Source organism: Pongo pygmaeus, chromosome 8 (assembly GCF_028885625.2).
Source record: "Pongo pygmaeus isolate AG05252 chromosome 8, NHGRI_mPonPyg2-v2.0_pri, whole genome shotgun sequence".
NCBI classification, from domain to species: domain Eukaryota; kingdom Metazoa; phylum Chordata; class Mammalia; order Primates; family Hominidae; genus Pongo; species Pongo pygmaeus.
Window position 1 is genome coordinate 92,238,396 of NC_072381.2, and position 26,461 is coordinate 92,264,856.

General features: G+C 41.3%; 1 protein-coding gene across 19 annotated transcripts in view; it reads right to left on the reverse strand.

Moving 5' to 3' along the window:
• The window catches only part of SGMS1 (sphingomyelin synthase 1), a 323,691-nt gene that overhangs the window by 95,641 nt on the left and 201,589 nt on the right, over nt 1-26,461 (reverse strand). For 5 of the 19 annotated variants that reach the window (XM_063670573.1, XM_063670575.1, XM_054437164.2 and 2 more), the window contains one exon: nt 25,792-25,907. The exons of 13 other annotated variants lie outside the window; for them this stretch is intronic. The gene's annotated coding sequence lies outside the window, so the exon portion shown is untranslated. Of the gene's footprint in view, nt 1-16,726; nt 17,122-25,791; nt 25,908-26,461 lie in introns of those variants that run through there. One more of the 19 variants, XM_054437169.2, reaches the window with a different exon arrangement.

Consider the following 26,461-nt stretch of genomic DNA (forward strand, 5'->3'; position numbering starts at 1 on the left):
GCAGTGCTGGGATTACAGGTATGAACTACCTCACCTGGCCCTAATAAGTCTTAATATTAAACTTTCCTTGTTTAAACTACTATGCAGGTTCTGCACCCAGACTGAACTGATTATATACTCCCTTTACTAGTAGGATTTCTGCAGTAGGCCCAGTGGCAATGTGCACAAGCAAAAGAGCAAGAATTAGCATTTTTCCAGTTCTGTCCCTATCATGGCTTAAAACTGTTTTACCTCTCTGGATTTGCTAAGAGATGTATCATAGAATGTGCCGATAAAAATCTAGGTGAAGAAGTGGTTAATTCTGTCTGCCTAACCCGAGAAAGGGAGAAGCCACCAGGAGCACTTCTCACCTTATTTTCTGTTGATATCTTTGATATCCTTTCTGGTCTCAGCTCCTATCCACCCCTGACCTCCAAACAGCCTCCTCCAATTGTCCCTTCAACCTGGGGTTGGTAATGACTTCCTGCCATTGCATCACCTGTGGAAGTAACTTTACTGCATTCCCCCTGCCATAAATAAGAGTCGCTTTTTTTTCCCCCTGCTAAGCTGACTAACCAGTTATAATAGAATGGGTGCCTATATACATGCTGAAGATTCACTGTGTCTACTCTTGAAAGCCATCATGTACTGCTAGGATTCAAAGTTTAAACCTGAGGAAATCTAAAATAATATACCTTTGTTTGGCCTAAAAGAGCCACAGTTAAACCCTTGAAATATTTTGATTTATATAGGACTTGCTTGAAAATGGATCCAGTGCTTTAATATCTATTTTTTTAAAGGCTGAACTTTTGGCTGAATCATTTTCCCTAAATTTGTATCTAAATATCAAAAAATTCATTTTAAAAAAAGCTTCCTTTAGACAGTGTATAGCACAGTGCTGTCCAGTAGAGCTTTCTGAGATGATGGAAATGTTCTGTATCTGTTCTAACACAACATGATAGCCACTAACCACATATGTAGCTATTGAGCACTTGAAATGTGTTAGGTCCAACTAAGATTATTAATTTAAATATTTGCATGTGGCTAGTGCCTACTGTATTGGACATCAAAGGTCTGGCATATGGTCCTCTGTAATCTGAGGAAGGCCTTCTGCTGCTGCTGGTGTTCTTGTATGCTTTGGCAGGGAACAAGCAGGTATAGAGAAAAGCAACATAGAAATACTAGCCCTTTTATTCATTCTAGTCACAGTTTAAAAACATTATAACTGGCAGGTGCAGTGGCTCATGCTTGTAATCCCAATACTCTGGGAGGCAAAGGTAGAAGGAACGATTGAGCCCAGAGACCAGCCTGGGCAATATAGTGAGAGCTCATCTCTTAAAAAAAAAAAAAAAAAAAAAGACTTTTTTTAATTAGCGAGGCTCTTGGCTAACACGGTGAAACCCCGTCTCTACTAAAAATACAAAAAATTAGCTGGGTGTGGTGGCACGCACCTGTAGTCCCAGCTACTTGGGAGGCTGAGGCAGGAGAATCGCTTGAACCTGGGAGGCGGAGGTTGCAATGAGCTGAGATCACACCACTGCACTCCAGCCTGGGTTACAGAGTGAGACTCAATTTCAAAAAATATAGCACGGCATGGTGGTGCATGCCTGTAGTCCCAGCTACTGGGGTACATCTCAAGTATCCCAGCTACTGAGTTGGGGGGCGGTTGAGGCAGGAGAATCATTTGAGCTTGGGAGTTCATGCTGCAGTAAGCCATGATTGTACCATTGCACTCCAACATGGCTAACAGAGTGAGACTCTATCTCAAAACAAAACAAAGCAAAAAAAGATTATAACAACCCCTAGCCTGCCTGACATCCCTCCCGCTACTGGCTACAAACATGGACATATAACTTACTCAGATAACTTAGTTAACAAATTCTTAGGGAATACAATCCATTCATTTTATTCATATAGATTAGAGTCCAGACCCAGTAATGAGAGACACTCACTTTGGAAAGAGGTAATGTTAGAATTATTGCTTTGTTTTTCCTTTTTATTTTATTGATACATAATATTTGCACATATTTATGGGGTACATGTGATAGTTTTTGCATGCATAGACTGTAATGATCAACTCAAAGTATCTGAGATATCCATGACCTCCAGTATTTATTATTTCCATGTGCTGGGAACATTTCAAGTCCTCTCACCTAGCTACATCAAAATATACAATACATTGTTGTTAACTATGATCACCCTACTCTGCTATCAAACACAAAAACTTATTCTAACTGGATGTTTCTGTTTTTCCCATTCTTCAACCTCGCTGGATATAATCCCATTTATTCCCTGAACTGTTCCAGTCCATTCCATACTCTTTTTCCAAGAGGATTCCTCTACAGTCTTCCCAAGACCATATGGTTTTCATACAACATATCTCTTTGTACCCTGGCACTACTGAAACTGTGACAGACATTCCCTTTGAAGTAGACTGGTGATGACTAGTTTCTCAGTTACAAACATTTAATCTCATATCTCTGACCTTTACTTGGACATAATCAAAATAAATGACGACGGGTTTCTCAATTCTCCTGAGAATTTTGCTCCTAAAAGTAAATGCTAAATATTAGCAATAGATAACCTCAAGAAACTCTTTCGATATATCAATGGGAATATAAGACTATAAAGAGGACAATTATACAGGAATAGATAACTTCAGGAAACTCTTTCAATATACCAACAGGAATATAAGAATATAAAAAGGACAATTATATAGGAAAGTACCACAGGCTCTGGAACCCAAATGCCTAAGAAACTATATACAGCCTATTATCCTGAGAACCAAATGAAAGTATATTTCATAAGTCTATAAGAATTTTAACAATATAAAATCACACTGAAAAATTCTGTGAAATTTTGGCTATGAACTGCTTTGGGTGAAAATTTCTGTAGTTGTTTAGTAATCTGTGCCATTTAAATGAGAATTACAGGACACACTAACTAGCAAAGTAGGAATTAGTTTACCTTGTAATTGTAACGATAACAATGTACTCTAGTTTCTTTTACTCTTGTTTACATGAGTCACTCACAGAACAGAATATCACTTTTCCCACATGAATAAGCACTCAATGACATTCATTTTTCTTCTCAACATTTTCTAAATTGCAATAAAAAAGATAATAATATTATGATGGTCATGACACTCTTGTGTTGCATGTCAGATAGGAAAGGGCATTCCAGGTGAAGACAAGCAAACCTGGGGAAGCCAGCTGGTCCTTAGAGCACAGTGTCATCTGGGGGACTCACATAGTCCAAGGCTGTCCTTTAGTCTTGCAAATTTATAAATACAATGATCAGAAAAGCATTCATACTGACCACACTTGTGGTGACATTAAAGTAAAAACTCCAGCTGAATACCTTATTGTGAGAATGTAAACCATCAGGAGGGTTGTTTGCTGGCATGTCTGATGGCAGATCTCTGAAAAGCATAGTTATGTGAAGTGGCCAAATTACCATGAGAAGGATGCATAGTGGGCATGGAACAAAAATATGTTCTGTGGCTTCCTGTGTGGCCTGACACTGTGCACTGTGAGATTAAGGAGGACTCAGCAGTATTCACCGATGAGGGCAAGACCAATCTCTAATTCAGATTTGGAACTTAGGCAGATTTCAAAAGCCCTCAGACAGCCCCACAATAGGGGAAGACCCATATGGAGACCTGGTAATGCCACCCTAGGGGTAAGGCACCTTCTCTGTAGCTAGGCCAAGTTGGCCTCTCAAATTCAGTCTCCCATCCCAGTCTTCAAGTTCTACTTCTCTAAATTCCTCTTCAGACAATTTCCCTCTCAGAATAACATGTTAGTTCCTTTAATCAAGTTATAGTTCTATAACCAAGTTATATAGTCTCTTGTTGTATGTTTGCCGTGATACATTCATTATAGGTTAGTTTAATAATTTCTTTTGGAGTCAGGTCTTTCTTTCCAAATTGAGAAGAGGGAAAGGTATATATAGTACATATACTATTACCTGAGGGCCCTCATGTATGGCATATACACTGTCAGGCCTCTGAGCCCAAGCCAAGCCATCGCATCCCCTGTGACTCGCACATATACACCCAGATGGCCTGAAGTAACTGAAGATCCACAAAAGAAGTAAAAATAGCCTTAATTGATGACATTCCACCATTGTGATTTGTTCCTGCCCCACCCTAACTGATCAATGTACTTTGTAATATCCCCCACCCTTAAGAAGGTTCTTTGTTATTCTCTCCACCCTTGAGAATGTACTTTGTGAGATCCACCCCTGCCCCCGAAACATTGCTCTTAACTTCACCGCCTATCCCAAAACCTATGAGAACTAATGATAATCCATCTCCCTTTGCTGACTCTCTTTTCTGACTCAGCCCGCCTGCACCCAGGTGAAATAAACAGCCATGTTGCTCACACAAAGCCTGTTTGGTGGTCTCTTCACACGGACGCGCATGAAATTTGGTGTCGTGACTCAGATCCGGGCACCTCCCCTGGGAGATCAATCCCCCGTCCTCCTGCTTTGCTCCGTGAGAAAGATCCACCTACGACCTCAGGTCTTCAGACCGACCAGCCCAAGAAACATCTCACCAATTTCAAATCCGGTAAGCGGCCTCTTTTTACTCTCTTCTCCAACCTCCCTCACTATCCCTCACCCTCTTTCTCCTTTCAATCTTGGCACCACACTTCAATCTCTCCCTTCTCTTAATTTCAATTCCTTTCATTTTCTGGTAGAGACAAAGGAGACACGTTTTATCCGTGGACCCAAAACTCCGGCACCAGTCACGGACTGGGAAGGCAGCCTTCCCTTGGTGTTTAATCATTGCAGGGACGCCTCTCTGATTATACACCCATGTTTCAAGGGTGTCAGACCACGCAGGGACGCCTGCCTTGGTCCTTCACCCTTAGCGGCAAGTCCTGCTTTTCTGGGGAAGGGGCAAGTACCCCAACCCCTTCTCTCCTTGTCTCTACCCCTTCTCTGCTTTTCCGGGGACAGGGCAAGTACCCTAACCCCTTCTCTCCTTGTCTCTACCCCTTCTCTGCCTTTCCTGGGGCAGAGGCAACTACCCCTCAACCCGTTCTCCTTCACCCTTAGCGGCAAGTCCCACTTTCCTGGGACAGGGGCAAGTACCCCTCAACCCCTTCTCCTTCACCCTTAGCGGCAAGTCCCGCTTTCCTAGGGGGCAAGAACCCCCCAATCGCTTATTTCCGCACCCCAACCTCTTATCTCTGTGCCCCAATCCCTTATTTCCGCACCCTGACCTCTTATCTCTGTGCCCCAATCCCTTATTTCCGTGCTCCAACCCCTTCTCTGCTTTTCTGGAGGGCAAGAATCCCCCACCCCTTCTCTGTGTCTCTACTCTTTTCTCTGGGCTTGCCTCCTTCACTATGCGCAAGCTTCCACCTTCCATTCCTCCCTCTTCTCCCTTAGCCTGTGTTCTCAAACACTTAAAACCTCTTCAACTCACATCTGACCTAAAACCTAAATGCTTTATTTTCTTCTGCAATGCCGCTTGACCCCAGTACAAACTCGACAGTAGTTCCAAATAGCCGGAAAAACGGCACTTTCAATTTTTCCATTCTACAAGATCTAAATAATTCTTGTCGTAAAATGGGCAAATGGTCTGAGGTGCCTGACGTCCAGGCATTCTTTTACACATCAGTCCCTTCCTAGTCTCTGTGCCCAGTGCAACTCGTCCCAAATCTTCCTTCTTTCCCTCCCACCTGTCCCCTCAGTCCCAACCCCAAGCGTCACTGAGTCTTTCTAATCTTCCTTTTCTACAGACCCATCTGACCTCTCCCCCCTTTGCCAGGCCGAGCTAGGTCCCAATTCTTCCTCAGCCTCCGCTCCTCCACCCTATAACCCTTTTATCACCTCCCCTCCTCACACCCCGTCCGACTTACAGTTCAGTTCCGCGACCAGCTCTTCCCCACCTGCCCAGCAACTTACTCTTAAAAAGGTGGCTGGAGCTAAAGGCATAGTCAAGGTTAATGCTCCTTTTTCTTTATCCCAAGTCAGATAGCGTTTAGGCTCTTTTTCATCAAATATAAAAATCCAGCCCAGTTCATGGCTTATTTGACAGCAACCCTGAGACGCTTTACAGCCCTAGACCCTAAAAGGTCAAAAGGCCGTCTTATTCTCAATATACATTTTATTACCCAATCTGCTCCCGACATTAAATAAAACTCCAAAAATTGGAATCTGGCCCTCAAACCCCACAACAGGACTTAATTAACCTCACCTTCAAGGTGTACAATAATAGAAAAAAGTTGCAATTCCTTGCCTCCACTGTGAGACAAACCCCAGCCACATCTCCAGCACACAAGAACTTCCAAACGCCTGAACTGTAGCAGCCAGGTGTTCCTCCAGAACCTCCTCCCCCAAGAGCTTCCTACACATGCCAGAAATCTGGCCACTGGGCCAATGAATGCCTTCAGCCCAGGATTCCTCCTAAGCCGTGTCCCATCTGTGCGGGACCCCGCTAGAAATCGGACTGTTCAACTCACCTGGCAGCCACTCCCAGAGCCCCTGGAACTCTGGCCCAAGGCTCTCTGACTGACTCCTTCTTGGCTTACCGGCTGAAGACTGACGCTGCCTGATCGCCTCGGAAGCCCCGTAGACCATCACGGACGCCGAGCTTTAGGTAACTCTCACAGTGGAGGGTAAGTCCGTCCCCTTCTTAATCAATACGGAGGCTACCCACTCCACATTACCTTCTTTTCAAGGGCCTGTTTCCCTTGCCTCCATAACTGTTGTGGGTATTGATGGCCAGGCATCTAAACCTCTTAAAACTCCCCAACTCTAGTGCCAACTTAGACAATACTCTTTTAAGCACTCCTTTTTAGTTATCCCCACCTGCCCAGTTCCCTTATTAGGCCGAGATATTTTAACCAAATTATCTGCTTCCCTGACTATTCCTGGACTACAGCCACATCTCATTGCCGCCCTTCTCCCCAACCCAAAGCATCCTTCACGTCTTCCTCTCATATCCCCACACCTTAACCCACAAGTATGGGACATCTCTACTCCTTCCCTGGCAACCAATCACATGCCCATTACCATCCCATTAAAACCTAATCACCGTTACCCCGCTCAATGCCAATATCCCATCCCACAGCACGCTTTAAAAGGATTAAAGCCTGTTATCACTCGCCTGCTAGAGCATGGGCTTCTAAAACCTATAAACTCTCCTTACCATTCCCCCATTTTACCTGTCCTAAAACCAGACAAGCCTTACAAGTTAGTTCAGGATCTATGCCTTATCAACCAAATTGTTTTGCCTATCCACCCCACGGTGCCAAACCCATATACTCTCCTATCCTCAATACCTCCCTCCACAATCCATTATTCTGTTCTGGATCTTAAACGTGCCTTCTCTACTATTCCTTTGCACCTGTCATCCCAGCCTCTCTTCGCTTTCACTTGGACTGACCCTGACACCCATCAGGCTCAGCAAATTACCTGGGCAGTACTGCCGCAAGGCTTCACAGACAGCCCCCATTACTTCAGTCAAGCCCAAATTTCATCCTCATCTGTTACCTATCTCAGCATAATTCTCGTAAAAACACACGTGCTTTCCCTGCTGATCGCGTCCGATTAATCTCCCAAACCTCATTCCCTTACAAAACAATAACTCCTTTCCTTCTAGGCATGGTTAGTGCGGTCAGAATTCTTACACAAGAGCCAGGACTGCACCCTGTAGCCTTTCTGTCCAAACAACTTGACCTTACTGTTTTAGCCTAGCCCTCATGTCTGCCTGCAGCGGCTGCCGCTGCTTTAATACTTTTAGAGGCCCTAAAAATCACAAACTATGCTCAACTCACTCTCTACATTTCTCATAACTTCCAAAATCTATTTTCTTCCTCATACCTGACACATATACTTTCTGCTCCCCAGCTCCTTCAGCTGTACTCACTCTTTGTTAAGTCCCACAATTACCGTTGTTCCTGGCCTGGACTTCAGTCTGGCCTCCCACATTATTCCTGATACCACACCTGACCCCCATGACTGTATCTCTCTGATCCACCTGATATTCACCCCATTTCCCCATATTTCCTTCTTTCCTGTTCCTCACCCTGATCACGCTTGATTTATTGATGGCAGCTCCACCAGGCCTAATCGCCACACACCAGCAAAGGCAGGCTATGCTATAGTACAAGCCACTAGCCTGCCTCTCAGAACCTCTCATTTCCTTTCCATTGTGGAAATCTATCCTCAAGGAAATAACTTCTCAGTGTTCCATCTGCTATTCTACTACTCAGGGATTATTCAAGCCCCCTCCCTTCCCTACACATCAAGCTCGAGGATTTGCCCCCACCCAGGACTGGCAAATTAGCTTTACTCAACATGTCCCAAGTCAGGAAACTAAAATACCTCTTAGTCTAAATAGATACTTTTACTGAATAAGTAAAGGCCTTTCCTACAGGGTCTGAGAAGGCCACCACAGTCATTTCTTCCCTTCTGTCAGACATAATTCCTCAGTTTAGCCTTCCCACCTCTATACAGTCTGATAACAGACCAGCCTTTATTAGTCAAATCAGCCAAGCAGTTTTTCAGGCTCTTAGTATTCAGTGAAACCTTTATATCCCTTATGGTCCTCCGTCTTCAAGAAAAGCAGAACGGACTAAAGGTCTTTTAAAAACACACCTCACCAAGCTCAGCCACCAACTTAAAAAGGACTGGACAATACTTTTACCACTTTCGCTTCTCAGAATTCAGGCCTGTCCTCGGACTGCTACAAGGTACAGCCCATTTGAGCTCCTTTTTATTAGGCCCCAGTCTCATTCCAGACACCAGACCAACTTAGACTGTGCCCCCAAAAAACTTGACATCCCTACTATTTTCGGTCTAGTCATACTCCTATTCTCCATTCTCAACTACTCGTACATGCCCTGCTGTTGTTTACACTGCCAGTTTACACTGTTTCCCCAAGCCATCACAGCTGATATCTCCTTGTGCTATGCCCAAACTGCCACTCTTAACTCTTGAAGTAAATAAATAATCTTTGCTGGCAGGACTATGCTGAATCTCCTTAGGTACTCTCTAATCAGATGTCCTAGGTCCTCCCAATTCTTAGACCTTTTATACCTGTTTTTCTCCTTCTCTTATTCCATTTAGTTTCTCAATTCATCCAAAACCGTATTCAGGCCATCACCAATCATTCTACACGACAAATGTTTCTTCTTATATTCCCACAATATCACCCCTTACCACAAGACCTCCCTTCAGCTTAATCTCTCCCACTTTAGGTTCCCACGCCGCCCCTAATCCCGCTTGAAGCAGCCCTGAGAAACATCGCCCATTCTCTCTCCATACCACCCCCCAAAAATTTTTGCCACCCCAACACTTCAACACTATTTTGTTTTATTTTTCTTATTAATATAAGAAGGCAGGAATGTCAGGCCTCTGAGCCCAAGCCAAGCCATCGCATCCCCTGTGACTTGCACATATACACCCAGATGGCCTGAAGTAACTGAAGATCCACAAAAGAAGTAAAAATAGCCTTAACCGATGACATTCCACCATTGTGATTTGTTCCTGCCCCACCCTAACTGATCAATGTACTTTGTAATCTCCCCCACCCTTAAGAAGGTTCTTTGTAATTCTCCCCACCCTTGAGAATGTACTTTGTGACACCCACCCCTGCCCGCAAAACATTGCTCTTAACTTCACCGCTTATCCCAAAACCTATAAGAACTAATGATAATCCATCTCCCTTTGCTGACTCTCTTTTTGGACTCAGCCCGCCTGCACCCAGGTGAAATAAACAGCCATGTTGCTCACACAAAGCCTGTTTGGTGGTCTCTTCACACCGATGTGCATGAAATACACCATACTCCTGGTAGAAGTCAGTAATTCTAGTGAAATGAAAGCTTTGGAATTTCAAGGAAGAAGGAGGGACCTCTTGAAAAAACAAATGAATAAACCTATAACCACACTCTGTATTTAAGAATTCATTGAATGCCAAGCTTAAACTCTTTAAAAAATACAAGCTAATAGACCCATGGTGTGGGTAATGAGGCATATTGTTCCACTCCACCTTGACTTAAATCTGTTTGTTCCTTTGTGTCTAGGACGTGTTTGAGCCTTTTGGTGAGACTCTTGCTTCAAAAGGGGGGGAAAAGCAATTCTATTTTTACATCTGTTAACTCAGCACAGGTCTAGAACTTGGGATTTTGGTACCAATTACTGCAAAATTACAAGTTGATGCCCAGAAGCCTTGTAAATACACAATCAGCTTTCAAACATTTTCCACAACACTTCCTGCAGTGCATGGTAATTTCTAGTCTCATCCATATCTGAGAAATCAAAGTGACAGAATGCACCTAAAGTGGAGAAATTGTTTTATGGGGTCTCAAAAATTGTGGTCACTGGTTCCATCTGAAATCTTAAACTGCCTAGTCTTTCTTTGAGTTTATTTATTATCAGCTTGACTTTCAGTTTGGTTTGAGTATCAAACTCTCAGCTTCTGACCCCACAGAACTATGCAATTTTGTATCACCAGTTCAGGATTCTCTGTTAGGATCACCAGGTTTCTTTGCCAATACTGCTTACCCAGCAACTCAGGGGCGGCTTGAGGCTTGAGGCCATCAGAGTCTGGAACACCACCTTCTACTTCTGTACGATCAGGAAAGTTAAGTAAGCTTGAAAGTTAGCTTAATGAAGGCCTCTAAGCACTAGCAGGGCTTAGTCTATGTTAGTAATTTCTGAGAAGTATGTTTTCATCTGTGCGCCAGTCACATTTCACATGCCCCTTATGCTGGAACTGCTGTGCTCCCCTTGGGCAGCCACCACCCGAGAGGGATGAGCTGGCTGTGAATTCTCCCAATGATGTGAGGGGACAGATTTCCTTCCAGATACCCAGAGAGAGGCAAGCTGCTGGGGGCAGAGGGTACTAACACTCACTCCACCAGAGGATTCAAGTCACATGTTTATATGAGGTTTACACAATTCAATGCAATAGGGACACTGAGAAAGAAAATCAAGACAACTTTTCAAAAAAAATTGCTAACTTCAATTCTCCAACCTGAAAAAGCGCCTTTTCCTAAACCATGGAACTTTTCATTGCTGGACCTCTTATTGCCATCTCCCTGGAAAATTAACAGAAATGCAAAACAGTCTGCCTTTATAAGGTAGACAACAGACGGATTGTGAATACTCTGAAATCTTCCCATCCAACCCCTATCACCTATAAAAATTCACACCATTAAGTCAAATACATAAAATGCCAATTGCTCTTACAGATAAGCTACACACTGCTATAGCTTGCTTGATACACAAGTGGAAGTGACAGAAAGAGTGATCACATGAAAGCTTTATCTTTTCAGGCAAGGCTGAGAGGGTATAAGAAATCACTAATATGACAAAATTGACACATTTGCACATACATTTGCTAGGTGTGCTGCTTACACCTAGCATAGAAAAACATATTTAAGAGACATAATATCAAGAGTAAGATTAAAAAATAGAATTACACTGCTTAAGAACAAACATTACATGTTTTTATAGTGGAACAATTCACAAATGCAGAAGTTATATTATTGGCTAATTCCAGACTGATAAGAAATAGATGACTCTTGTTTTCTATGCAACTTATGCCTCCCTCTAATAAGTGCTTCTCACTTTAGTGCATATCCTTCATTCCCTACAAGGCCAAAGTGATATCTGTAAAGACATTTACTTCTCCTAAGATTTATCACCTTTGGAAAACAGGAGCCCTTTTATTTTTAATATTTTAACTATTAAAAAATCTAATTTCCTTATATATCCTCCTTCCAAATCTTACATTTTAAAAAGCACCAGTCAATTCTATTAACCTGGAAAATGTAAATTTAAAAAAAAAAAGTTATCTCTTGTGACTGTGCCTAAGGACTATGCTACATAATTTACATGTATATCTTGTTTATTGCTCTAAGCCCTATGAAATAGAGATTTGGTTTTCACAGATAAAGAAACTTGCCCCAAATCACACAGCAAGTTAAGCTGACAGGGCTGAGATTCCAGCAAAGGTTTATCTGACTCTCAAACCACTATAATATATTCCTCCAGGAAACAAAGCAAATATTTCACAGTGCTGCTGATGATAAAATGTATACACTGTATACACTTACAGATTTCAGCAAACATTAACTCTCAAAGGCCTTTTATAAACATACTGTTAAAGCTACTTGGTGATTTCGTTAAAGCAAAGATTGGCATTCAAACGTCACAAACAGAAATACATACACTGAACTTGTAAGCCAGGATTTTTCGACCATAACACTACTGACATTTTGGACAGGATAACTCTTTGCTGTGGGGCCTCTGTCCTGCGCGCTGTAGGATGTTTAGCAGTATCCATGGCAGTATCCACTAAGTGCCACCAGCACACCTCCCCAACCCCAGCTGTGACAATCAAAAACGTGTCCAAATATACCAAATTTTCCCTGGGGGGTTAAAATTGCACCCTGCAGAGAACCATCGGGTTAAGCTAATTGCCCAAGATCATAACAACTGGTTAAAGACTGTACTGATCTGATTTGGACTGGAGATAAGAAAGAGCTCTCCTAAAACCTAGTTTAGTGAAGATTTCTCATACACCAAGCTATAGCTCCTTAACAGAAAGCACTTATTAAACTGGACAAAATGTACAGACTTCAAAATGTGACCATCTCTCTTTTACCACATTGGTAATAGTAAATATAAAGTGCCATTTCTCAGCTTAAAAGTTTTTAATTTTTTAATTTTTTTTTCTGTGGACCTCATCTGACTGAAAGTCTCTCAGCTTTTACACTAAAGTGAAGACGCCTATTGTTTTTGGACCACTGTTCAAGTAACAGTTACTAGACACTCTCCAAAACCTAATTACAGCCAGGCACAGTGGTTCACACCTGTCATCCCAGCACTTTGAGAGGCTGAGGTAGAAGCATTGCTTGAGTCCAGAAGTTTGAGTTCGAGACCAACCTAGGCAACACAGTGAGACCTTGTCTCTGCAAAATATTAAAAAATTAGCCAGGCATGGTGGCATACCTGTAGTCTCAGCTACTCAGCAGGCTGAGGTGGGAAGACCGCTTGAGGTTGCAGTGAGTCGAGATCATGATGCTGCACTCCAGCCTGGGCAACAGAGCAAGACTCTGTTTGAAAAAACAACTAACCTATTTACCACATTCTGGATATGTGTTTAAACACAAACCCAGAAATGTGCATAATATTGCCTGAAGTAGTAGTAGTGACGGTAGTTAACAGCAGCAGCAACAGAAGACTAGCAGCTAATATATACAATTTACTATCCGATTCTGTTTTAAGCACTTTACATGGATTATATAATTTAATCCTTCAACATCTTCAACAGCCCTCTAAGGTAGGTATTATTACTATTATTTGTATTTTATGAATGAAGAAATAGAGGCATAAAGAACTCAAATAACTTGCCCAGGGTCTGGCTTTGGAGTCTCTATTCATAACCACTATCTACAGTGCTTCAAAGAATGATGCAATTCTCATCTCCTTGGTTCCAAATACTCTATCTCTTGTACTGTGTGAAGTTTTTCCCACCAACTGTACCATATGCCTTTGTCAAGGGACACTACTGACACTTTGCTCAAGTCTGACATTACGCCACTGATCATCCCTCTTTAGGTAAAAGACCTAAACTCATTCATCTATACCGCTATACAATTCATATTTTTCCATCTTGAGTAAAGAACACACGCAGCACGTTATTAAATGCTCTGATGCGGGTGCCTGCAGTCCCAGCTATTCAGAAGGCTGAGGCAGGAGAATGGCATGAACCTGGGAGGCGGAGCTTGCAGTGAGCCGAGATCGCGCCACTGCACTCCAGCCTGGGCGACAGAGTAAGACTCCGACACAAAACAAACAAAAAAAAAACGTTCTGATGAAGCAGACATTGCATATCTATGGCAATGCCCTGATATAATTGTCCAGTAACATTATTAAAAAACAAATGAGGTTAATTGGACATGAATAATTCTTAGCAAACATATGCTACATACTGATCATCACTTTTATTTTTGTAAGTGATCCTGACCAATCTTTTAAAAAATGTGATCTATAATTCTGCTAGATACCAACATAAGTTATGAATTTAAAGTTTTCAGAATTTACCATTTCCTCATTTTTGAAAAAGGACTCTGTGGCATGCTTCCCCCTCTCCATGACTTTTCCAAGGTTACTCCCAAGTGGTTTTATCATCACACTGGCATGTTCTTTCAACATGCTCAAGAATTCAGGTCACTTAAAGCAGTTAGGATTTAGAGTGGCTTAAGGAAGTGGGTAGGTGTTCTGTGTCAACTAAATGGTGCAGGTGATGATGTGGGGCTGTGAGCAATGCCTAGTCCTGGAATATTTCATGGTATTTCATGGTCTTCGATGAAGGTGGCATTATTCTCTTCTATGATGATATGCCAACAGATACTCCGACACATGGACTCTCTCAGAATTGGATGCTCTGATCAGACACGCTGAGACTTTCTCACCGCCACATAACTAGTTTTAGCTCTCACAGAGTGTGCCTTTCATGAACTCACCATTCTTAAAACAGGTTCAACGCTAATCTAGGTGCTAACATAAATTTAAAAATATTTCACTTAGCATATAAAATACTGCAGGTATGCACTCACACACAGGGGATTCAACGAGAGAAAGCCTGAGTTGCACTTGTGAGACGCAGGAGGAAAATGCACACCCTGAATTAAAAAGTCTTCAGAAAAAAAGCAGAAGAAAGTTACCGGAGTTTAGCAACACTAAGGCGGCCATGTGCATTAATGAGCTCACCAAGAATAGGGCTTTCTCAGTTAATATTTGAAAGCCATAGCCTTCTAGAGTAAATGCATAATTCCTTGAACTTTGATAATTTGGCGCTGGGACAATGAGGCGCTTTTAAATCACTTAAAAATCTGCTTTGAACCAAGAACTTCCTCTGGATCATCTCAAACAGAAAAATCAACACCATTTTAGGAGCAATTGGAGCCACATAGGAAAAATAACCAACCTTAAATGCTAACTTCCAACATAAACTAAATTAACTAGCTGTGAAATTTGGAGCAGGTAATATAACCTTACTGAGCCTGTTCTTCAACTATAAAACAGGGTCAATAATACCTCCACCTCTTAGGACTATTGTGAAAACTAAATGAAGTAATGTATACAAAGCATCTCAGTGCCTGATAAAGGAGATCCTTAAATATTCAGCTTTTATACAACTATTAGGTGAAACTAATAAAATTCCAAATTTAATTATCTCTTTGGATTTGAGGCATCTTAGAGATATAATAAAATATTATCCCATTCTCACCACCTGAGGGGGCTTTTTCAACTGCCTCAGTGACTTGAGAACCGTGGACTTAGGCCATTTCTCCCAAGATTACAGGCTATTTCTCAAAGCGGATTCTACACTGTTACCTTCCACACAGAGCCATTTGATCAGTTCAACTCGGAGCAAAAGGGCTTAACAACTAGCCTATGAGCTTGAAAACAGTGTTACTAGGAGCTCATAGGGTAACTTAAAGTTTCTAACAAATTATTTTAATTATTCCATTTAGAAGTGGTTTCTTTCTAGGGAAGTTTCCTTTATAGACTAAAAAAAAAAAACCCAGCTGCGAAGAATTTTCTTTCTCTCGCTAAAAAAAGCCAGCTGCAAAGAATTTTCTTCCTCTCTCCATGACAGTCTATCTTTTAACTGCATCACAGTCTGTATCTTCATAAATGCAGGAGTGTAATGATGCTATTCATGACTTGCTCATTCATATTCATAACTTCATAATTCAGTTTACAAGTCTTCCCACCATCCTTTATGTTACTGGGACGTCTTTAACCTGTCTTTCCTGTACACAATCAGTGCTTCTGATCATGATAACTTCCCTGTTGCATTGTGTATATCCTCAGTTGTCACAGGATTCCACTTTCCCTGTCCCCCACCTCCTCAAACTCTTGCAAGAAAATAAGTTACTTGGCATCATACAACTGCACTAATTTCTTATGTAGAAAAGCGGATTTTTTAAGTGGCTCACTGGACTTATTTCTACACAAATTTAAAAGCGGTAACTCAATTGGATAAAAACGTTATGATAAATATTTGTAGCATTCAGGGTAACAGAATTTAGGTCTCCAGATTTCCTATTTTGGTACAACTACACAAAGCAAACACAAATAGAAAAAAAAAACAAATATCATGCATTCTTTTCCATGTATTTATTGACAAATTCCACAAGAGCGATTACCTGGCCACACTAAATAGAAAGCACAGTTATGGAGTAAACACGCTCAGTCCAAAACACAGGGGCACGTGCATCCTTGCGGCACTTAATACCAAGCTCATTCACAAGCCAGCTTCCAACCAACCAAAGGAGTTGCCAAAATGACTTTCGTACAGGGACTGGAGTTTGAGAAAGTGAGTACTTCCCCAAAACTTAATAACCAATCTGTAGACACAATCCCATTTTCTCAAAAACTGCCATTAGGAAGACTTGATAACCCCAAACAGAAACCACCCCCTACCCTTGGTTCTCACGCCACGGCAGTTAGCATCACGCAATATAAAGAGCATTTGTTGACTGAGCCTACCCATATCCTGACCCACTGCTTCAGCAACTGCACTGAACCTTCTCAGATGTAAATAGCTAGTGCCTATTTGATCATTAAAGCGGGATGCAGGAAAAATAAAGATTTCCCTTTACTTCGCCGTAGTAGAAGAATTGGCACTGATTGCGGTATTTTAATCGGTTCCCACCGTCTGTTAGTGTATTTTAATGAACCACAGCAACTCCGGAGCAACACTTACGGTCTCTCGTCCCCGGAGGCAGTGTCTCCTGTAAAGTTCCTGGGGCACCAAGTTTGCGCGCGGCTCCTCGTGCTCAGGGTGCGCGCAGCCAGCCCTGGCGCGGGCGGAAAGGCGAGGGCGCTGAGCGGCGCGCAGACCCAAGGCGCGGCTCTTGCTGGGCGCCCGCGCCTCGATCGGTCCCGGCGGTCCCGTTCCCCCCACTTGCCGCGCCCTGGTGCTAGGACAGCCGCGCTGCGGAGCCCGGCGTCTGGAGCTGGCGGGCGGCCGGATGCGCCGGTCCTCTCCCGGGGTCAACTGCGAGCTAGACGCCCAGCCCGACCTCAGAGGCTCCAAGAGCGGGGTTGGCGGGTGTGGCCCGGCAGCAGAGGGTTTTTGGAATGCAGGGTGTGGCCCTCTACCACGGCAAAAAAGAAATGAGTCAGCCCGTTCAATCCTAACCAATAAGCATGTTCAGTGTCGGTTAAGGCGGAACTTTCCTTTCTTGATTTATACCAAGCTTAGAAGCCTTTCACAGCCTTTTTACGCCTTTGACAACTTCCACACAACTCCTAGAAAAGGGTAGGCTGCCTTTGAAAACGCTTGGGAAACAAGGATTAATCTTACGAAAGATACTTCAGTGGATGTACATTAGTTTCGATTAGTAAAAGTTTCTGTGTTAGGCAGAGATATTGGGTGCAAAGAGGTGGGACCTGGTATCAAAGCAGATTTGGATCAGACCTCTGACACTGTGTGGCCTTGAGTAAGTTAATTATCATCAATGAGGGGGCTAAAATGCCCACCTAACAGTTTACAGATTACAACAGTCCCCCCATATGCAGTTTCGCTTTCTGCTGTGTCCCTTACCCCGCCCCTTCAGTTGCAGTCTGAAAATATTAAATGGAAAATTCTAGAAATAAGCAATGCATAAATTTTAAATTTCATGTCATTCTGAGATTGTTAAAATTGTTATATTTTATTATTAGTTACTGTTAATCTCTTACTGTGCCTAATTTATAAGTTAAACTTCACCATCGGTATGTATAGGAAAAACCATAGTATATATAGCGTTCAGGACCATCGAGATTTCAGGCATCCACTGGGGGCTTTGGAACATACATACCATCTGAAGATAAGGGGGGAACTACTGATTATGTAAACAATGCATGCAAAGCATTTACCACAGTGCTGGACAAAGAGCAGGCACTCAAAAAATGCTGTCTTGTCCCTCTGAGTCCTGAATCCGAATCTCCAGAATTGTAAACAAACTGGCTCGTAATTTTCAAAAATTCTTTCCTATGTTAAATATGTAAAGAATTTTAGAGCTGAAATAGTTCTCTGGTATTCCTTGGTCTGAGTCCCTTATTTAAGTGGTGAGAAACTTAAGAAGCTTTAGGTTTAGGATTCTTGAATTTGGTATGCTTACTATACAATAGAAAGTTTATTGGTAGCAAATAGGGCTTAAAATTGGAATGATTTCATTTAGGTCACAGGTAAACCTACTTTTAAAAAAGTAAGAGTGATTTTTGGAAATATTCTATCTGGGTCACTGTGCCCTAAACATTATTTTGTAATAAAAATACTTAAAAGAAACTTTATTTGGGAATTGGCAAATTACAGGGGGCTACAGAAGTGCTAATTCCTGAGGGCCCATTAAGAAATGAGTTGATTGCTATTGCCAAAAGAGAATTTCTAGATGGGAAGAAAAAAATGTTAAGTTACAAATTAAACGTTCTCTGCTTTGGAGATCTCCTGAGCAAAGATCTTTTTGGAGATCTTTCTCATACGTGTTTAGAGTCATTCCACAGGCCAAGGTTTCTTGAAAATACTCATTAGCCAAAGATAAGATCTAAAGTGAGATCAACAAAATGCTGTTCCTTTCTCCAAAGCAGCACGGGAGAGTGGAAAGAACACTGCACAAAAAGCCAAGAGCTCCCTTCCTAGTCTCAGCTCTGCCAATAAATGACAGGGTGAACTGACTGCTTCATCTCTCTCTGAGGATCTCTAAGAGTGTTTCCAGTTGGAAACCAAACTATGGTCAAAAGAGCAGAAGCAAGATCGGCCTATAGCCTCACATTTATCCTTAGCAACAGGTACTTAAGTTGGGCCTGTCTCCTAGATGATGAAGCTATCAAATCTCTCTTGACTCTCATATTCCTCATAAAGGTAATCTTACTCTTCTAGACACTTTAAGTTAAATTCTGGAATCATCTGAGCTCCCTCTTTTCTCTCTTAACGGTTCACTACCAATAGGCGTAACATGAAGGCTTCTTTCATATCTGGACCATTTTTTCCATTCCTGGTTCAGGCATTCATCCCCTCTGCCTGAGTCACTGAGGTTGAGTGTCTTCTAGCTGCTGTTCCAGCAGGCAGGCCCCTCCCTCTATGCCTCTCAACACATCATCATCATCATCATCACATGACAAATGTCAAAGTCGAGCATGCCATCATGTCATAAACCTTTTCCTCTCAGTCAATTAAATAATTTTATAGTAGAGATCAAAAGGAACACAATTTGCTTTACGGGCAGCTTTCCTCAAACATTCATGTAAATTAATGTGTATTTTTAAGAGCACTGATATTTTATGTTTATGTAATTGTTACAATGAGCTATACTGGCTGAACTGATAATATGTGGGCTATTATATATCAGCAGCTCTTTTACATGAGAAGACTACATAAAGCTTAAGTGTATATGAACAACTCAATAAACTTAACACTGCAGTCTAAAAAATACAATTGTGTTTGTGTGTGTGTGGACATAGAGAGACACTTTGAGATCTATGATGGAGGAAGGGAAAGGCAGCACAGACAGGAAAGAGAGATGATCTAGTTTGTTTGTATTGTTTAGGATCCAGCCAAGCTTAACATTCAGAGTAGGTGTTCTCTCCAGGAAGAAGGAAGGCTTCATAAATATGTTTGGCTGCAATCATAACTCAAAGCACTTGAAAGATGTTTCCAATAATCCTTATGCTTCGAAATAAGAACAACACAATGACCAATGTGGTTAGAACATTCCCACAAGAGAACAGGATAACTGGTTCTCGGATGCCTTTGTTGTCTAAAATTAAAATTCAAAGTACACAGATTCTCAATATATAGTTATCAAAAAAAAGTGATGGTGAAACTACGGGTCCAGTGCTACGACATTTATAGGCACTCAAAGCCTTGCCTCTACCTCTGCAACCCCGATCTTAAAAACCCTCTGCCAAATAACCTGCTGGTCCACTCCTTGTTCCCCTAAAGCAGAGGGCACATTACTACCACCACACCTAGGGATAGTGAGTGCTTACCATTTTATGTTGCCTTGGCATCCACTTTAAATATAGGTTTAACTTTCTCAGAATCAGGGCTCAGTCACTCTTGACAGTTTCAAATTCCATTCCCCACCTGAATGGCTCCCACTGGTGGCAGGAGATGAAACTTAAGAGACCCAAGTCCTGCCTAGCAGGCTGGGCTCCTCACTTTCCCACCACTTCCCTAAACAGACCGTTCAGACATTTGCTTGCAAATTTAAACTGACCACCTCTCAGTCACAACATGACCTCCTGGAACTAGCACCTGCTTGCTTTAAACCTACCAATTAAAGCTCCCCTTAGGAAACATATTTGGATAACACACTGGACCCCAATAAGATGGTGGCCCATGGATCTCTTTATCTCTGCCTGTGCTCCCTGGCCTATGTAGTGGAGACAGTGGGGGCCTCCGAGTGTGCCATGTACACTCGAGGGTCTAAAAATTCTTAAAACTTTCACATTGTAGTTGGGAGCCGTGCTCATCCCTGGTGGAGAGGCTGCCCCAAAGGGACCCATGCAGGTGGCTCCCATGTTGGTGCTCTTTAGTCCAGGTCTCTCAGCTGCTGGGTGGTTACCAGCTAAGGTGACAGAGTTTCATTCAAAGCACTAGGCTCACACCATGCCCCCTGCCTGACAACCTTCTTGCATTCTTTTTAGTACATATTCCATTCCAGACCACTAAAACCCTTTCTTCTCCTAGAACTTTTGTCACTGGCAAAAGCCCTGGGGAATCTCTCCTCTCCTCCAAATACCTACAGATCTTATTCTTTATACTTCCATTTCACAACTAACATAGGATCTTAGCATCCTTCCTTCTTTTTGAGATCCCTGACCTTTCACTCTCAGCAGACAGTGAAAATCCATCTGAGGTAGACATTGTGTTTCCGAGCGTCTGTATCCCCCAGGGCCTAGCAGATTCTGCATAAATAGTCATTGTTGTGGATATAATGATGCTTAAGTTATATAACAGCCACAAAGGAGAAAAGAAAACGTTCCCTTTGACTGCTGACACATCAAGAATAAACAAATATTATAGCTGTTCAAACCAGTTGGCAAGCAGAACCCAAGCAGCAGATGCGTTTCTGTGCTCTTCGTGGCATGTTCCAACAATACAGAATGCTACTGAGACAGCAAATATGATACTTCCTAAAAGGAAGTGGAGTTTACAAAACAGAGTTTTCATGTAAAATCCCAGTTCCCCAAACACGAATCCACTGCAGAGAACAGAAGCAACAAGTCATTCGATCTTCCCTTTCAAGTAAGGAACACATAGATACATATTTGATAATCTTGCCAAAGCACCAATTCCTCCTTAAATGTAAACATCACTCTCAACCACAAACATCTGTTTACCAACAGGTGCTCCTAACCATAATGGTAGCAAAGGACAGTTTTTCAAGACAATTCATAACTCCTAGAATAAATGTCATAGGTATACATTTATTATATGGCATTTGCATTATATGACATCATAGGTATATAAAAGTTTTACATTTGCATTAGAGCAAGCCTCTGTCAAAAGAGCTGTTACCACTCGCACACACATTCATTCACTGGTATCCTTTGATTAGCATTAGCATATTTCTGCTTTGATGACAGATGGGGATAAAAAAACACTACCACTGTTCTCAAAAGGCTGTGTCTGTCCTACTATGCAACCAAATACTTTATTAAAATTTCCCATGACAAAAGCACTGACTTTCTAAATAACTACTCCAAGTATAAACAACCAAATGAATTAGTCAGCAGCGTTTAACTTGCAGGTAACAAAAATGGCACTTGAGGCATCACAGGCAAAAGCAAGGTGAGCCACGTTGGCTCTAAATATCCCAGCAACAGGAAAGCCACAGGGGCAGCTGGGCACTAGGATCAGCTCAACACGAAATTGCACCAGGACAAGATAGCATCTTTGTTTCTGGTGTTTTATCATTGGCTTTATTCTTCATTCCTAAAGTGTGCCTTTTCCCACGTAAGTCCCAGCTCTGCATCCAAGAGAGACAATTCCTCCTTTCACGGTTGTAATTTTAAAAATTGCCAGAAAAACTCACTGGTCCAATTTGGGGCCATGTACCCATACAGACTGGCTGGTCTATACTAGGACCACCTGGTTGGATTGGTGAGAGGAGCAGTAACTTCTCTAGAAGAAAATGGGTTTAATTCTCAGAAGTAGAAGGAAGGTCTTGTTTGCCCCAAACACATCATCACCTATCAAGAAATTCCAAGCCATCCTCAACCAGGTAATAAATTACATTCTAAAAGTTCACTTCTAGAGTCAAAAGTCAATGAACGCTTCTTAGACAAGGTGGCATGGGAAGAAAAAAAAAATTAAGTCCATGAACTGTTATATAACACTTGGAATACGTTTCACTTGACACAAGATGTCTCCAGCACAGAGGCCAGCTTCTCTGGCCAGTCCTTAAAAACCTGTTGAACTCATAATTTAATGAAATTATATGTCAATGAAATATAATGCTGAATAATATTTCTAATACTGTACTCAAACTCCATTCATGACATTGTTCCTAAAGGAAAATGTATTTGAAATTCCATTTAGAACAAGAAAAACATGCTCAATTTAATCCATTTACCGAGTACCTACTAATGACAGTGGCTTTCATTTTATAGACATTATTTTACATTTAATCCATATACAACACTGCAAGGCAGATATTAACAACTACACTGAATGCACAAAGAAACAGGGAGTCAAGAATGCTATATATGTCCAAGGTCAATCATCAAGACAAGTCAGAGCCAGCTGTACAGCCATGTTTGTCTGACCTGAAAGCTGGGACTATTGTGTCTAATACAAAGAGCAGCTAGATAGGGGTGGGCTCACAGATGAGAAGATTGAGAGCGAATGTATCAGACTCCGTGTAAATACCTAAAATGTGAAGGAACTAGAGGGCAGCCACAGTCACTAGCCAGATTTAACTTTATATTTCTTAAAAGAAGGTACTTCTCTATGGCTGAATAAAGAAAAATATTTCTCTAGGTATGCTTTAAGCTACCTGATGCTTGTACTTACATGAAGATCATTTGAAAATCAATGATTTATCAATAGTATCTTCATAAAAAGTGTCTTTTGCCTGTTAAAAAAAGAAGGTATTATCTATATTAAAATACCTGTCTAAAGTGTTTTAACCTAGGAAATATCCTGGACATCGGCCTTGGCAAGGAATTTATGACTAAGTCCTCAAAAGTAATTGCAACAAAAGCAAAAGTTGACAAGTGAGAACTAATTAAAAAGCTTCTGCACAGCAAAACAATCAACAGAGTAAGAAGACAACCTACAGAATGGGAGAAAATATTTGCAAACTATGCATCTCACAAAGTTCTAACATTCAGAATCTATAGGGAACTTAAACATTCAACAAACAAGAAACAACCCCATTAAAAAGTAGGCAAGGAACATGAACAGACACTTCTCAAACAAAATTAGTCGGGCATGGTGGCACATGCCTGTAATCCCAGCTACTCGGGAGGCTAAGGCAGGAGAATCACTTGAACCCAGGAGATGAGGGTTGCGGTGAGCCAAGATTGCGCCATTGCACTCCAGCCTGGGCAACAAGAGCGAAACTCTGTCTCGAGAAAAAAAAAAAAAAAAAAAAAGAAGAAAAGAAGACATATGAGCACAGACAACAGAGACACAAAAAAATGATCAGCCATCACTAATCATCAGAGAAATACAAATCAAAACCACAATGAGATACCATTAATCACAATGGCTATTATTAAAAAGTCACACCAGTTAGAATAGCTATTACTAAAAAGTCAAAAAATAATATGTTGGCAAGGTTGCAGAGAAAAGAGTATGCTTATCCACTGCTGGTGGGAATGTAAATTAGTTCAGCCACTGTGGAAAGCAGTTTGGAGATTTCTCAAACAACTAAAAATAGAATTACCATTTGATCCAGCAATCCATTACTGCAAATATACTCAAAGGAAAATAACTCATTATACCAAAAAGACATACGCATTTATATGTTCAATGCAGCACTATTCACAATAGCAAAGACAGGGAATCAACCTAGGTGCCCATCAATAGTGGACTGGATAAAGAAAATGTGGTACATACATGCCATGGAATACTACACAGGCATAAAAAAGAATGAAATCATGTCCTTTGCAGCAACATGTATGGAGCCGGAGACCATTATCCTAAGTAAATTAATGCAGAAACAGAAAACCAAATACCACATGTTCTCACTTATAAGTGGGACCTAAGCATTGGGTGCACATGGATATAAATATGGGAACAACAGACACTGAGGATTACTAGACAGGGGAGGGAGGAAGGGAGGCTGAAAACCCACCTATTGAGTACTATGCTCACCACCTGGATAATGGGATGAATTGTACTCCAAACCTCAGCATCACACAATCTACCCATGTAACAAACCTGCGAATGTACCCCGGGTCTAAAACAAAAATGGAAATTTTTCAAAAAGCCGTGGATATTTAAACATGTTTTGTAGATCAGGTTGGCAAGAATGAATGAGTCTGACATTTCTCATTACATTAATTTGAGGTGTGCAAGTTAAAACTCTTTTTTCCCTGAACCTCTGGCAATGTGTATGAAAAGAAAAAGTATGCATCCCTTTAATTATATCTGGAAAGATATCCAAAAATATATGTACAAAGATATTCATTGATATATCATCTGTAATAGAGAAAACAGGAAACAATCTAAACATACATCACCAGGATTAAAATAGATATGATATCACAAAATGGAGTGGTATGTATTAAAAATTACAATATTGATTTAGAGAATGTGCTGTAGCACATTGTTAAGTGGATAAAAATGATTTAATGAAAAACAAAAGTAAAAAAAGATTCACCAAAATGTTAACAGAATCTGGGGGTGATTTTCTACTTTCTTTACATTTTTCTGTGTTGCTTGAATTTTCCAAAATAAAAGTATTTTTCGTTTATAAAAAAAGTTTTAAGAGAAAATTAAAATTGGAAAAAACAACTACCACTAATATGACTCAGGTCTGCCAATATAAATGCAATGGACACATTTATCGACATTAATGGTATTTCATACTTTAAAAAATCTGGTTGTGCAGTATTTAATAGATACAAGTGAATACAGTTGCCTATATGAAATATAGTATTAAAGTCACACCCATGAAGTTACCACCCATCCTATAAAGCAGACCTTACTGAAACATGGCAGATCTCTGAGTTCACCTTCCCTTGTCTAACTGAGGCTGACAACCATTTCTTTCTGTACATGTTGGACAACAAGTTTGAAAGCCCCTGGTCCAAGATGTGGCTTTAATAATAAATTAACCCTGCGCCTTTTTAAATCAAAGTAGAATTGTGATCAGAAGTAATGAGACAGAAAACACCAGAATTCAATCAGGAAGAAAGCGGAACAGCTAAGTCATACATTGGCTTAACATAGAAACCACTAGTCAGACAGACCTCTATGAGCTCTTGATTTCACTCCCTACTACAAAGCCAGGACTTGTCACTAGTAACATGAAATTAAGTTGGATTGCCTTGACACATGTCAGGTAGTAAGACACGGAGATCTAAAATTACGAGAGAACAACTCCAAATTATTCCAAATTGAAATAATGGGAAAAAGCACCCCAATTAACAATGAACTCCATTTCATACAACATAGAAAAGAGAATCACTAACTTGAAGGGAAACAAAAATAATCAAATCAAAGAAAACGATAGAAATTTACTAATATCTTAACTTTGTTGTAATAGTATGTTAAGCACTTTATAACAGAAAAAATTAATGTATCATCTGTGAAATTAAAGAACTTACGGCCGGGCGCAGCGGCTCATGCCTGTAATCCCAGCACTTTGGGAGGCCGAGGCGGACAGATCACGAGGTCAGGAGATGGAGACAATCCTGGGTAACACGTTGAAACCCCGTCTCTACTAAAAATACAAAAAAAATTAGCCGGTTGTGGTGGCGGGCGCCTGTAGTCCCAGCTACTCCAGAGGCTGAGGCAGAAGAATGGCGTTGAACCCGGGAGGCGGAGCTTGCAGCAAGCCGAGATGGCGCCACTGCACTCCAGCCTGGGTAACAGAGCGAGACTCCGTCACAACAACAACAACCAAAAAGAACTTACAATGTGTGTCAAAGAAAGAACATATACCCTAAACTAGTGAATGAGTCAGTATAAATTGACTGAAAACTACAAATTGAGAACACAGCAGTCTAGCATGTAGTACAAATTAAATGGCACAGTAAACACAAGCTAAGGAAGAGGGGGAAAGAGAAGGTAAGCTGAACTAACCAAAAGCAACGACACTTAACATTTTAAGTCGACATACAACAAAGTGGGGACACTACATAAACAGGTCACTGAGGATCAAAGCACACCCTTCATCAGCACCCAACATTGTCTACCTTGTTGGATAGCTACTTGAATAGACAGCACCCACACCATACTCTTCGATTCCTGAAGGCTGGGTCCAGGGCTTGGGTT